Source organism: Trichechus manatus, unplaced genomic scaffold (genome assembly GCF_000243295.1).
Source record: "Trichechus manatus latirostris isolate Lorelei unplaced genomic scaffold, TriManLat1.0 scaffold00067, whole genome shotgun sequence".
Lineage (NCBI taxonomy): Eukaryota > Metazoa > Chordata > Mammalia > Sirenia > Trichechidae > Trichechus > Trichechus manatus.
Window position 1 is genome coordinate 313,066 of NW_004444003.1, and position 16,414 is coordinate 329,479.

Genomic DNA, 16,414 nt, shown 5'->3' on the forward strand with positions numbered 1-16,414 from the left:
GTGTTGTTTGCTTGATATATTTTTTTCCATCCTTTGAGTTTTAGTTTGTGTCTTTAAGTCTAAGGTGCGTCTCTTGTAGGCAGCATATAGACGGATCATGTTTTTTTATCCAATCTGCCACTCTCCATCTCTTTGTTGGTGCATTAAGTTCATTTCCATTCATTGTAATTATTGATAAGTATGAGTTTAGTCCTGACATCTTGATATCTTTTTTTGTGTGTTGTTCACAGGTGCTTTGTTCTCCTCAATTTTCTGTACTGAGTCATTTTTCTTTACGTATTTTTTTTCATCTTTTTCATTGTTGTAGATTTTGTGTTTGCTGTGTCTTTATGTTTTTCTACTTTTTTATTTTGATTTGTAGCATTGTTAGATTCCTTTGTGGTTACCTTAACATTTACCCCTATTTTTCTACGTTTATACCAGTCTTTTATTACTTTATATCGCCTTAACTTCCCCTCCATATGAAAAATCAATGTCTGCATTTTTTAAGTCCCTCTTTTTTGTTTTAATGTTGTCCTTTTTTTTTACATGTTGATATCTGTTTCCCTATTTTCAATGTTTTAGCTTTGATGTATTTTCGATTTCACTATCTGAGTCAATATCTGCTTGCTCTGTCCTGTGTTCTAGTCTTGTGTTGTTATCTGGTGTTATTGATTATCTAACTGTAGGACTCCCTTTAGTATTTCCTGTAATTTTGGTTTGGTTTTTGCAAATTCCCTGAACTTTTGTTTATCTGGAAATGACCTAATTTCGCCATCATATTTGAGAGACAGTTTTGCTGGATATATAATTCTTGGCTGGCTGTTATTTTCCTTCAAGGCTGTATGTATGTCATCCCATTGCCTTCTAGCCTGCCTGTTTTCTGCTGAGTAGTCCGAGCTTATTCCAATTGACTCTCCTTTGTAGATGACTTTTCGTTTACCCCTAGCCACTCTTAAAATTCTCTATTTTTGGTCTTGGTGAGTTAGATTATACTATGTCTTGGTGACTTTCTTTTGGGATCTACCTTATGTGGGGTTCGATAAGCATCTTAGATATATATCTTCTCATCTTTCATGATATCAGGTAATTTTCTGTCAATAAATCTTCAAAAAATTTCTCTGTATTTTCTTTTATACCCCCCACCCCTGTTCTGGTACTCCAGTCACTGATAGGTCATTTCTCTTGATAGAGTCCCACATGACTCTTAGAGTTTCTTTGTTCTGTTTAATTCTGCTATCTGATTTTCCTCAAATAAGTTGGGCATCAAGAGCTTTGTCTTCAATGTCACTAAGTCTAACTTCTACTGCCTCAATTCTGCTCCTATGACTTTCTATTGAGTTGTCTAATTCTGAAATTTTATTGTTAATCTTCTGGATTTCTGATTGCTGTCTCTCTATGGATTCTTGCAGCCTATTAAATTTGTCATTATGTTCTTGAATAACTTTTTTATGTTCCACTACTACTTTGTCTGTATGTTCCCTGGAAGTTTCTGCATTCTATAGAATTTTCTTTCTAATTTCTAGAAGAGTCCTGTATATTAATCTTTTGTATTCTGTCTCTGGTAATTCCAAGGAGTTCTCTTCCTCCAGAGAATTTCTTGATTATTTATGACTTGCTGAAGCCATCATGGACTGCCTCTTTATGTGATTTGATGTTGACTCTTGTCTCTGAGCCATCGATAAGTTATTATAATTTTATTTTGTATTTGTTTAGTGAAACCTAGCTTCTTGTTTTGTTTCGTTTTGATATGGCCCAATAGGCTGCTCGTGTGTACTAGTTTGATTATTGACACCTTTGAAGCTCTAATGTCCTGTCACCAGGTAGTTAGTTCTGTAATTAAGTATGTGCACACAGGAGTCCATTAAATTTTCCTATATGGGTTCAGCTCAGGTGTCCAGGCAGTCAGTCACCAAGTGTGTGGTGCAGGCTCTCACCCACACTCCTAGAGAGGCATGGGTGATAGGTGCAGGCACTGGACTCTGGCTGTAGTATGGGATCATGCACTGAGCCAGGTAGGGGGCTGACCGCTGCCCCTGAAAGTCTGAAAGGAAAGTGTGTCCCTATTCTCTAAGGTGAGTAGGTAGGTGAGTTTTGCAGCCAAACTATGAGCACCCGACTCTGTTGGCTGTAAAGACTTGAGGGCACCACTTTTTCTTGGACTCCTGTAGCAGGTGACTAGGAGTCCTCAAGCCCCTGTTGCAGATCAATACAAGTGCCTACTTAAGGGGCAGGGCTGTTTCGAGGGTCACAAATCTGCCACTTCACAGCTGAAACAGTTGAAGTTAAGTTTCAGATATTTGCCCTGTTGTACTGTGGTAGTGAGGGCTGATGCTGTGAGATGGGTCCCCACAAGTCTAGACAGGGGTGCAAGGCACTCAGAGTCTGCGAACCCGTTATGCCTGTGCCTAGCAAAGGAACTATGCTGACCCTGTGTTCCTGGCTTAGGGGAGCCAGTAGCTTATTTGTTCCCTCTCCAAGGCCAGGAGAATGGGTCAGGGCGCCTTTTGGGATCTACTTCCGGCCCAGCAGACTCCCGGTGCAGAGCGTGGAGGGAGGAGGTAAAAAAAAGGGAGAGAGGTTTTTCCCAAATGAGCTTTTTTTTTAAAAAAAAAAATTCCTGCAAAAGGCCGCACACGTGTACTTATCTTTAGCCACTTGGGAGCTGCTTTTCACTGGTTCGGAGTGTCCAAGCAGAATCTCTGCTGCCGGGTCTCTCTTGATGTGGAAACTGCTTCCCAAGTGCGCGCAGCACAGCTGTTTGCCTGCTTCACTGTAGCCCAGGCGTGGCTGCAGAGTTGCAGTTTCGCCGCCGCAGCACTGGTGCTCTTCGCTTCTTCCAAACTGTCTCCCTCTCCCCCCGCCACTCAGTCCAGTTCCTCAATTTTGCCTTGTTCAGGGCTCCTAGATATTCATATACAATCAAATCACTTGTTTTTCCAGGTCTTTGTTGCAAGAGGGATATAGAAAGCATCTGATTACTCTGCCATCTTGGCCACCTAACAAAGTTTATCAAGAAAATGTTCTGCATCCCACTTTGGTGAGTGCATCTGAAGTCTTAAAAGCTAGCAAGTGTCCTTCTAAGATTTATCAATTGGTTCCAACCCACCTGGAGCAAAGAAGAATGAAGAACACCAAAGACACAAGGAAAATATTAGCCCAAGAGACCAAAGGGGCCACATAAACCAGAGACTGCATCAGCCTGAGACCAGAAGAACTGGATGGTGCCCAGCTACCACCAATGGCTGCCCTGACAGGGACACAACAGAGAGTCCCTGATGGCACAGGAGAAAATTAGGGTGCAAAGTTCAAATTCTAGTAAAAAGACCAGACTTAACAGTCTGACTAAGACTGGAGGAACCCTAGAAGACATAGCCTCCAGACTCTCTGTTAACCCAGAACTAAAACCATTCCTGAAGCCAACTCTTCAGACAAAGAATAGACTGAACTATAAGACATAAAATGATACTCGAGAAGGGTGTACTTCTTAGTTCAAGTAGATACACAAGACTAAATAGGCAGCTCCTGTCCGGAGGTGAGATGAGAAGTCAGAAAGGGATAGGAGCTGGTTGAATTGACATGGGAAATCTAGGGTGGAAAGAAGGAGTGTGCTGTCACATTATAGGGATAGCAACTAGGGTCACATAACAATGCATGTATAAATGTCTGTATAAGAAACTAACTTAAGCTGTAAACTTTCACCTAAAGCACAATAAAATAAATAAATAAATAAAATAGAATGAATGAAAGAGAAAGTTTAGACTGGATACTAATATATGTATGATATATATTATATATACATTAATATGTACATGAGTTGACTTAAATATATACATATCTAAGTCAACTCATAGTTGACATGAATATATATGTTTAAGTCAACTCATAGTGACCCTATATGATGGAGCAGAACAGCTCCATAGAGTTTCCTAAGCTGTAAATCTTAATGGGAGCAGATTCCAAGGTCTTTTCTCCTGCCGAGCTGCTGGTGGGTTCTAACTATGACCTTTCAGTTAGCAGCCAAACTCAACCATTTCGGCACCAAGGCTCCTTAATAGTCTATATTAATAGGAAAAATAGTGAAGACTGTGTCTTTCTCAAAAAAATAAATTGCCACCATTGTTTTACAAGATCTTTTGCTACTCTTTTATAATATAGCCTGTGACAGTACAGAGTAACATGAGCAGTGCTTGACCGCCTCCAAACAAACATAAACAACATTTTAAAGAGGACAAGCTGCCTTGGGTATGCTTTTCTATTTTGTATCATGTGTGGTACTTACCTGGATAGCTAAACTAAATAAAATCATGGAAACATAATTCAAAGTTGGATGGGTACAGAGAGGACTTCTAGTTTTACCTATATTCACTGGATTACAGACAAAATAAACCAGAGTTGAAGAGGGGGCCTCACACTTGGTATAACCTCTAGAGTCCCCAGAAATACAACTCCTTCAGCTGGGATCAAGACGGAGCACTCATGCTGAGCACAGAGTCACCCTCCTGTCATTAGGGAATCAAGAGTGAACCTATACACTGAGACTAAGACCATGCATACTTAGGCCTTCTACCCTAATTATTTGGGAAGACTAAACCAGTTACTGTGAAGTCGGCTCCAACTCACAGTGACCCCAAGTGTGTCACAGTAGAAACATGCTTCATAGGGTTTTCAGTGTCTGATTGCCAGGCCTTTCTTCAGAGGCACTTCTGGGTGGACTCAAAGTTTTAACCTTTATTTCCAGTTAGCAGCTGATCGCATTAACCTTTTGCACCACTCAGATACTCCTTGAGGAGAACAGAGACCCTGAAAACTCATTCCTCTGACTCCTCAAACACTCTCAGCCTCATTCTTACTGCCACCCTCTGTCTTGAACCTACCAACTAATTTCATTATGCCTTTTATTCCCTTATGTAGCGATCACCACAAACCTTCCCAACTCCCAAATCATTCCTCTTCTCCCACACTTACCTCTGTAAGACTCTATTTATCCTCTTTTGTGTCTTCTTCTGGCCCCTGTACCCAACTCCTGAAATGCTTCCAACGTGTCTTCTAATTTATAGCCGCTTATCAGCAAAACCCCCTCCTATCTTCAACCTGTTTGTATATTATTTTTCCCTCTTGTGCTAATGGAAACCTGGCTCTGCCCTGAAGTGGTGGCTTTTTCTCCCACAGCCCTTATACCACTGGGCCTGAAGATGAGTTAAGTGTCCTTGTTCTACATTGTAGCTTTCAGATCATTCTCTCTAACTTTGAATCATATCTCATATTGTAAGATTTTATCACTCACCATTTCTCAGTGTTTCTGCTACCTATGAACCCCTTGATTTCTCTATTTTTTTTTTTTAAAGTAAAAAGAAAGTTTTATTTGGCATATATTCAAAAGGACAAAAGTGGGAAGCGGACAAGCATGCTGCCAGAGCCATGTCTGCCTGAGTCCAAAGAATATCACAGAATAGGCAAGAATGGGAAAACGGATAAGCATGCTGCCACAGCCATGTCTGCCCGAGTCCCGATTTCTCTATAATTTTAGTTTTTTTCTCATAGTCATTCTTTTCAGTATTATTTGATGATTTCAATGCACAAAGAGATGATCCTTCCAGTCTCTTGGATTCTCAATTCCTTGAACTCCTTTCCTGCAACAATCTTCTACTCTTTTATGGATTGAATTGTGTCCCCCAAAAATATGTGTAGTAAATCCTAATCTCTATGCCTGTGGTTAAAATTCCATTTGGGAATGGGTTTTCTCTGTTATGTTAATGAGGCAGGGTGAATTTTATGTCAATCTCTGACAAGATATAAAAGGAGCAGATTAAGAAGCAGAGACAGGGGAAGAGAGGTGCCAAGCCACGTGAAGATTGCCCAGGAGCAGAAGCTCAGAAGAGAAAATGACCTTCCACCAGAGCCAACAGAGAGAGAAAAACTTTCTCTAGAGCCGACACCCTGAATTCAGACTTCTAGTCTCCTAAAACTGTGAGAAAATAAATTTCTGTTTGTTAAAGCCACCCACTTGTGGTATGTCTGTTATAACAGCACTAGATAAGTAAGACACGCTCCATCCAACTTCAGCCTCTTACCCTCATGTTTGTAGACTAGACCTTGTCATTACCAATGTCTGAAACCCCTCCATAATCTCAGTTTCATCAATTCCATTCTCTGACCATCACCTCCTCACATTGCAGCTCCCTCCTCCATCTATTACTTTAACAATCCCTTGAAACCACCAATTAACTGATTTAACAACCTTTCCTTATCTATTACTCACTTTGGTGTTCTCTCTCCCTTCACATTCCTTCTTAAATTCTTTGGTCTTTACAGCCTCATAAAACAAAACAGGACTAATGAGGCACAGCAGCCCAGGGACAAGGACTAGAAGACAGGAGGGGACAGGAAAGCTGGTGACACGGAACCCAACGTTGAGAAGGGACACTGTTGACATGTCATGGGGTTGTTAACCATTACGATAGGGCAATATGTGTACTAACTGTTTAATGAGAAACTATTTGTTCTGCAAACCTTCACCTAAGGTACCAAAAAGAAAAAAAAGAATTATCTATGTGAGATCAAATTGACAACAGCAACTCAAAAGGTTTGATGGGAAGCCTAGGGGGCAGTGAATTGAAGATAATGGTGATGGAATAATTTGGAAAAGGATAGTGAGAATAGCAGCACAACCGGAAGAATGTAATGGATGTCACTGAATTGTATATGTAGAAACTTTCAAAATGGTGTAACTTTGACTATGTATATTTTCACAAAAAAAAGTCCTCAAGGTTGAAAAAGGAGAGTGTTGACATGTCGTGGGGTTGTTAACCAATGTCATAAAACAATATGTGTACTGACTGTTTAATGAGAAACTATTTGTTCTGTAAACCTTCATCTAAAGTACAATTAAAAAAATTTAAAAAAAATTCTTTGGTCTTCATAAAAACTCTGTTATATACTCCCTTGGTCATCTTGCCTATCTCTCACTTTTCATACTCAGTTAGCAAAACCATGACCTTGGTTAATTATAATTCTTTACTAACTCTGTCCCAGTACCAATACAGCTGAACGTAACAGTAGAAAAACAACCACACTGACTGGTATTACTTTAAATCTGAGACCAAAATTCAAGTTGATCCTTAATGTTGTTAGATAATTGTGCTATACTTACCCAGTGCATTCCCTCTGCCATTCTTCCCAACCACTATTTCATACAGTTGCTTCTGTTCTTAAACTCCAATACCTCTTCCCCCATCCTGACTTTCAACCGAAAAAATAATAAGGTATTTGGAAGAAAATTTACACAAAATCCCATATCCATGTTGTTGTTAAGGGCTGTCCAGTCAGTTCCAACCCATAGTGACACTACATAAGACAACGAAATACTGCCTGATCCCACGCCATCCTCACAATTGTTGCTATGTTTGAGCACATTATTGCAGCCATTGTGTCACTCCATCTCATTGAGGGTCTTACACTTTTTCGCTGACCCTGTACTTTACCAAGCATAACGTCCTTCTCCAGGGACCGCTCCCTCCTGATAACATGTCCAAAGAACATGAGATGAAGTCTCACTATTCTCCCTTCTAAGGGGCATTCTGGCTATACTTCTTCCAAGACAGATTCGTTCATTCTTCTGGCAGTCCGTGGTATATTCAATATTCTTTGCTAACGCCATAATTCAAAGGCATCAATTGTTCTTCGGTCTTCCTTATTCATTGTCCAGCTTTCGCATGCATATGAGACGATTGAAAATACCACAGCTTGGGTCAGGCACACCTTAGTCCTCAAGGTAATATCTTCGCTTTTTGATATTTTAAAGAGGTCTTTTACAGCAAATTTGCTCAATGTAATACATTGTTTCATTTTTTGACTGCTGCTTCCATGGGCATTAATTGTGGATCCAAATAAATTAAAATCCTTGACAAATTCAATATTTTCTCCATTTATCATGATATTGCTTATTGGTCCGGTTGTGAGAATTTTTGTTTTCTTTATGTTAAGATGTAATCCATACTTAAGTCTTTGATCTTCATCAGTAAATGTTTCAAGTCCTGCTCACTTTCAACAAGTAAAGTTGTGTCATATGCATGTCATGGGCTGTTAATGAGTCTTCCTTCAGTCCTGATGCTGTGTTCTTCTTATAGTCCAGATTCTTGGATTATTTGTTCAGCATACAGATTGAATAAGTATGGTGAAAAGTTGCAACCCTGACACACACCTTTCCTGACTTTAAACCACCCAGTATCTCTTTATGTTTGAACAACTGCCTCTTGGTCTATGTACAGGTCCCACATGAGCACAATTAAGTGTTCTGGAATTCCTATTCTTTGCATTGCTATCCATAATTTATTATGATCCACACCGTTGAATGTCTTTGTATAGTCAATAATTATTAACGCAGGTAAACATCTTTCTAGTATTCTCTGCTTTCAGCCAGGATCCATCTGGCATCAGCAATGATATCTCTGGTTACATGTCCTCTTTTGAATCCGGCCTGAATTTCTGGCAGCTCCCTGCTGACATACTGCTGCAGCCACTTTTGAAAGATCTTCAGCAAAATTTTACTTGCATTGATATTAATGATGTTGTTCAATAATTTTCATGTTTCACTGGCTCACCTTTCTTTGGAGTGGGCACAAATATGGATCTCTTCCAGTCAGTTGGCCAGGAAGCTGTCTTCCAAATTTCTTGGCATAGACGAATGAGTGCTTCCAGCATTTCATCCATTTGTTGAAACATCTCAATTGGTATTCCGTCAATTCCTGGAGCCTTGTTTTTTGTCAGTGCCTTTAGTGTAGCTTGGATCTCTTCATTTGGTATCATTGGTTCTTGATCATATGCTATCTCCTGAAGTGGTTGAATGTCGACCAGTTCTTTTTGTACAGTGACTGTGTATTCCTTCCATCTTCTTTTAATGCTTCCTGAGTCTTTCAACTTTTGCCCATAGAATCCTTCAATATTGCAACCCGAGGCTTGAATTTTTCTTCAGTTCTTTCAGCTTGAGAAATGCTGAGCATGTTCTTCATTTTTGGTTTTCTCACTCCATGTCTTTGCACATTTCATTATAATACTTTCTTTGTCCTCTCGAGTTGCCCTTTGAAATCTTCTGTTCATCTCTTTTAATGGCATCGCATTCATTGTCAAAAAGAACGTTTCAAGATCTATCCTGAAATACAAAGCTGTCAGTGATAGGATAATATCCATAGGCCTACAAAGAAGATCAATTAATATGACTATTATTCAAATTTACATACCAACCACTAATGCCAAAGATTAAGAAATTGAAGATTTTTACCAACTTCTGCAGTCTGAAGTTGATCATCAATCAAGATGCATTGATAATTACTGGTGATTCGAATCTGAAAGTTGGAAACAAAGAAGAAGGATTAGTAGTTGGAAAATGGAACAGGAGATCACATGATAGAATTTTGCAAGATCAATGACTTATTTCTTGCAAATACCTTTTTTCAACAACATAAACAGCGACTATACATGTGGACCTTGCCAGATGGAGTATACAGGAATCAAATCGACTATATCTGTGGAAAGAGACAATGGAGAAGCTCAGTATCTTCAGTCAGAGCAAGGCCAGGGGCTGAATGGAACAGACCATCACTTGCTCATATGCAAGTTCAAGTTGAAACTAAAGACAATTAAAACAAGACCACAAGAGCCAAAGAACAACCATGAGTATATCCCACCTGAATTTAGAGACCATCTCAGGAATAGATTTGATGCACTGTGCACTAATGAATGAAGACCAGACAAGTTGTGGAATGACGTCAGTACATCATACATGAAGTCATTAAAAAGACAGAAAAAAAGACTAAAATGGATGTCAGAAGAGACTCTGAAAATTGTTCTTGAATGTAGAGTAGCTAAAGTGAAAGAAAGAAATGATGAAGTAAAAGAGCTGAACAGAACCATATCCACACCCATCAGCATTTTCACCCCTATAATAGTTTGCTTCCATGCAAGTTCATACTTGGACTATGCATACTCCTATCTAAAGACAATCCTTTCCATTGGGTACTGGATTCAGTCTCATCTCACCTATCAAAAACATTACTGCTGCAATTTTCCCCTCTCTCTTCTTTATCATCAACCTTTTGCACTATACTAGATTATTCCCATCAGCATGCAAATGCACTGTTATTTTCTGAACTTATTTTTAAAATCATTCTCTTTATCCATCCGTCACCACCAGTTACTTCCATTTTTCTTTGCCCCTCTTTGCAGAAAAATTTCTTGAGTTATTGTCTCACTGCCCCCAATTCGTAACCTCTCAGTTTCTCTTAAATCCTTCCAATTTGCTCTTATTGAAGTCACCAATGACCTGTAGGTTGCTAATCCAATAGCCAATTCTCAATCCTCAGTACTTGACCTATCAGATCATTGGGCCCAGATTACCACTCCCCTTTGATAAACTTTTCTTACTTGACTTCCACAGCACTTTCCTGGTTTTCTCCCTTTCTCTGTCTCCTCTTCTGATAGACTTGGTCATCTTCTCTTCTTCACTTACTCCTTGTTTATCTCATCCATCTATATGATGATAACTGCTAAATATGTATTTCAAGTTCAGACCTCTCTCTCAAACTCCAAAATCATATTCAACTGTCAACTTGAAATCTCCATTTGTTGGTCTAATAGACATCTTAAACTCTATTTCCTGATCTTTCTCTTCAAATTTTTTCCTCCTGCAGCCTTCTTCATCTTTATTGATGACAAGCTTCCATTTGTTCAGAGCAAAAGACTTAGGATCCTCTCATTCTCTCACATTCCACATACAAACCATCATCCAATTCTTTTGCGTCTACCTTCATAATTATCCAGAATCCACTTTCACCACTGCCTCTGCTATTACTCTTATCCAAACCACCACTATCTCTCACCTGAATTGTTCTTAAATGGATGATTGCTTTACATCACTGCTCTCTATTATTTAATTTCAACACAGCAGCCAAAATAATTGGTTTAAAATGTAAGTCAGGGAATGACACTTGTCTGCTCAAACCTGTGCAATGAGTCGCATTTTACTCCGAATCTTAAGAATGATTTACTGCAGCAATTTATTAAAGCAAATTTTTTTTACAGTGACCTATGAGTACTTCACAAGTATTTACTGAACATCATCTGCATCAGATCCTACCCAGGGAGTAGTAGTAGGGAGGGAGGGAGATACGGGCAGTGCCTGGCCTCAACCCGGACCTTCAGTATGGGAGTCTCTGGAAGTGGATCATGGAGAGCTGTATTTTTAACAGGCCTCCTGGTGATTGTTGGCAGTGGTTTATCTAGGGTATCGAACCAGCCCTTGGTACATTGTACTACTGAGCAGTTTCTATTAAGCCGGTGTATTAGTCATCTAGTGCTACTCTAACAGAAATACCACAAGTGGATGGCTTTCACAAAGAGAAATTTATTTTCTCTCAGTCTAGTAGGCTAGAAGTCCAAATTCAGGGCGTCAGCTCCAGGGGAAGGCTTTTTCTCTCTGTTGGCTCTGGAGGAAGGTCCTCGTTGTCATCAGTCTTCCCCTGGACTAGAAGCTTCTCTGCACAGGAACCTTGGGTCCAAAGGACACACTCTGCTGCCGGTGCTTCTTTCTTGGTGGTAAGAGGTCCCCAACTCTCTGCTTGCTTCCCTTTCCTTTTATCTCTTGAGTGATAAAAGCTGGTGCAGGCCACACCACAGGGAAACTCCCTTTACATTGGATCAGGGATGTGACCTGGGTAAAGGGGGTGTTACAATCCCACCCTAATCCTCTTTAACATAAAATTACAATCACAAAATCGAGGCCAACCACACAATTCTGGGAATCATGGCCCAGCCAAATTGATACACACATTTTTGGGGGGACATAATTCAACCCATGACACCCGGTACAGCCCAACATCCTTCCTCAAGCATGGTAATGTACTAATTAAAAGACTAACGAGCTTGACTTGTATTTTTGAGCTGATATGATGGTAACATTATCTAAAAGAGGGGCGTCAGATGTTTGGACGGGGCTCAATTTCAGTGCTTGCCATAGGTGCCATTTTCTGTAAATATGCAGCTGGTCATACTGGGTTAACATAAACTGCTCAATGGCTCCATGTGCCCAGGGCCTGTGCAATACTTGCCACACCCTAGTTACACCTCTTATTGAGCGCTACTGGTGTATAAGGTGTATATGATCTGCCCTTCCTCCTTTGTTTCTGTGAACTCATCTATAATTCTTCTGTTCCTACGAGCAATGTACATTCCACTCTAGGAACACTGGCATCCTTCATACTCCTTGAAAACAGCATTTTTGGGTGGGAGCCTTTGCAGCAGCTGCTCCTTCTGCCTGAAAAGCTATTCTCCTGAACTTCCACATGACTCATCCCCTCACTTCCCTCAAGCCTTTGCCCAAATATCATTTGCTCAATGGGGCCTACTTGGACTCACTTCTTGCCCTGCCCCTCATACTCTTGACTTCCCTTATACTCTTCAACTTTTTCTTTTTTCCATGGCACATAAAAACTCTTAATATTCTGTGTAAGTTATTTAATCTATCACATGTATTGCTATGGTCTGTTTTTCCCTGCTAAATATAAGCTCCACCAGGGCAGGGATTCTTGTTTTCTTCACTCATAAATTCCAAGTGCCTGCAACAATGCATGGCGGATGAAGTGTGTTTCATAAATATTTGTAAAGAATGATTTGCTGCAGAAATTTGTGTTTTGGAAATATATTGTGTTTTTTGTATCTTTGTCAGAGGAAAACAAATTAGAGCAAGTATTAACAAAAATACTTATATGAGAATAAACATGAATGTGGAAAGCAAATACCAAGACTTATTTGAAATGAGCATACCGTTAACGGATATTTGTTTTTATTACAAGTGTACACAATGTTTTTCAGAAGAAGTTTCATGAGGAAAAATACTTAGAAACAAAAATTTTGATAAAATAATTTTTAAAAAGACCAGTTATCTCCTTCATTAAGAAATACTCAGAATCAGTATATATTATTTCTCTTGAAGATATGTAGGCAACAACCTGTCATTTTAAATTTTGTGTTTCTTTTCTCATACTGTTGATTACTATTAGTTTTATCTAAAATAAATTCTATACTTTTTTTTTTTTTTTTTACTCTTTATAGCTAAAAAGATAGTGGTATTAAATTCATCTAAAAACTGAATACAGTTTTTTGTATGGTAATTTCCTTGTTCTACAATGAATCAGTTTAGGTAATTTCAGTTTGGAAAATTGAACAAGAAGGGAGATAGAGTGTCATTTTTTAAACATTCTGAATGCTTGCCCATTTCTATAGAATACTTCCAAGAAAGAACTAGTTTTTTCTATTTTGCAGAAAAGCATTTTAAGATTAAATTGTTAGTTTTACATGACTCAATCAATCATTTAGTCCCCCCCAAAAACTGAACTTTACCTGGGGTGAATTTTTAATGGCGCTACTTAGACATTTATTGGTCTTGCTATATTTCTTACATCTACCATATTTACTGAGGTTCTAACAGTAAGAGGTGGAGAAAAGGCACTTGTATATGAGAAAATAAGAGGCTGCAGAAAATTATCTTACCAATTCAAGTCCCAGTGTTAGAGATCTCCCAGGCCCTCAAGTGATTCCTTGCTAAAATATTATGAAAAGCTAAATAATAGTGCTTATTATAATCTATGATTATAATTATAGTAACAACACACCACCCTCTATTATAAAAAAGTGAAATTTTTAATAAGCCAAAACTTACAAAGGAAGTTTAAAAAGAAAAATACAAAGAATAGAATTAATTGAAAATAATCATTTCAAGATGGTAAAATTCACTGCTTTCATATTTTCACTGTCCTACTTTCTATTATCATGGACTGTATTCTTTATTTTTATCTCCAGCACGTATCATATATTAGAAATGCTATAAATATTTGTTGAACAGGAAAGTGAGAAAATACACTTTTAATTTTTGTAGCTCAATTTCCTTTTTAAAAAATAGTCCCAGTAATAATTGGCTATACTTCCTCTAAAGGTCCTGATACTTCGATAACCTGAGTTAAGCCCCTTAAGGTCTTTATGCTAAACAAACAAGAGGTTTACTTAGCTAAAGGAAAACTACTCACCTATTAATTTTGATCAATTGCTTTGTAGTCACTATCATTAGACTGTAATTTAAACCACAATTAGATTTTATCCTTTTAAAAGATAAAGCAGATTCCCAGCCATTAATTAAAGGGTCTGACTAAAGTTGGTTACAAGATGGATGCCACATACCCTCCACTGATGACCCAACTCAGCAAAATAGTGTACTTCTGTTTCGAGAAGCAAATATTGTAACTCCAGTAATGAAAAATTTAGTTTCTTCCTGGAGCAGGTGGACAGGAACTCATAAAACGATTTCTGGTACTCTACTATAGCATCTGTTTTCTGGGATTCCACAAGGAATCACACAGTGGATATCAACAAAATAAATCCACGAATGCCTACTCTTTTATATGAATGAGCTATACATATCACTTATAAATTGATTAAAAGGGAACAATGTCTAAACGATGCTCTCTACTACATCACTGTTGCTTCATCATTACAACTATGAAATGCAATATCTGTTCACAATTTCCCAGACTCCCAGTGACCTACTCATCTCAAAAGCAATGGTAAAGCCAACTCAAAGGAGGAAAGTTACTACATCTTGGACAACTAGGACCTCAGAAATAACCATTAATGCTCTAATATGCTCTTAGTGTTCATCTACCCACCTGCTTCTCATAAGCAATTCAAAAGGAACTTTCCTAGGGTGAATAAATCACCCAAACCAAAGGGCTAGAGCTTAACTTACAAAAAAAGAACACATGATCACATGCAAAGGAACCCATATTCACTTAAGAAATTTCCTGCTTACAATTAAATTAAATTAAATTAAAATATTAAGCTCCTGTATGATTCCATTTCTCTTAAATGGTGAAAGTCAGCTTCTTTGTCATCGCAGAAGTGAGCACAATGTGCTGGTGAAGAGCATGGACACAGGTGTCAAACTGTCCCTTTACTGCTACTATAGACCTGGTTACCTTGTGCTATCACTTAAACCTGCTGAGCTGTAGTTTCCTAATCTGTAAAATAGTACCTTCTCATAGTGTTGTTGTGAAAATAAAGAAGACTGACCATGCGAAGTGCAAAGTGTATATTAAGTACACAGTACATTTTACCTTTTATTATTGGTTGTGTTTTCCCTGTTATTACACCAAAAAATTATATAACATTAAGCACACAGTCCACTCTTATTTGCTAGTCCTCTTTGGGAAAGGTGACATGTCATTATCTCTGTGCTAATTCATTTGAAATTTCTGGTTCACGTAAGAATGTGAAGGAAAGATGGAGAAAAAAATCAGTGTTAGGGGAATCTCACTGTGAGGCTCATCGATTTGGTGTTATTAGATATTTAGATCTTGTGTACATAGATACTTGTGTTCAGTGTTAACATGGGGAATCTGAAAGGAGGTGGCATGGTCACCATGAGAAAGAACAACCTTTTCATAGTCCTTGTGAAGATTTGGTTGAATTCCTGGTCACAGAACAGCCAAGCATATTATTTATTTATTTGTTTTATTTAAAATTTTTTTGTTGTACTTCAGATGAAGGTTTACAGAACAAATAGTTTCTCATTAAACAGTCAGTACACATATTGTTTTATAATATTGGTTGACAACCCCACAACATGTAAACACTCTCCCTTCTTGACATTGGAGGACCTTTTTTCTGGTGAAAATATACGTAGCCAAATTACACCATTTCGAAAGTTTCTACATGTACAATTCAGTGACATTGATTACATTCTTCCAGCTGTGCTGCCATTCTCACTATACGTTTCCAAATTATTCCATCACCATTATCTTCAAATCACTGTCCTCTAGGCTTCCCATCAAACCTTTTGAGTTGCTATTGTCAATTTGATCTCAGGTAGGTAATTCTTTTTTTTTTTTGGTACCTTAGATGAAGGTTTGCAGAACAGTTTCTGATTAAACAGTTAGTACACATATTGCCTTATGACAAAGGTTAATAACCCCACGACATGTCAACACTATCCCTTCTCAAACTTGGGTTCCCTATTACCAGCTTTCCTGTCCCCTCCTGCCTTCTAGTTCTTGTCCCTGGAGTGCTGTGCCTCATTAGTCCTGTTTTGTTTTATGAGGCTGTCCAATCCCAGGCTGAACGGTGAACTTCAGGAGGAGCTTCATCACTGAGCTAAGAGGTGTCTGGAGGCCATACTCTGGGGGTTTTTCTGGTCTGTCAGGCCAGTAAATCTGGTCCTTTTTTTTTTTTGGTAAGTTAGAATTCTTTTCTACATCCTTTTCCAGCTGTGTCCAGGACCCTCTATTGTGATCCCAGCCAGAGCAGTCAGTGGTGGTAGCCGGGCACCATCTAGCTGTACTGGACTCAGTCTGGTGGAGGCCGTGGTAGCTGTGGTCCATTAGTCCTTTGG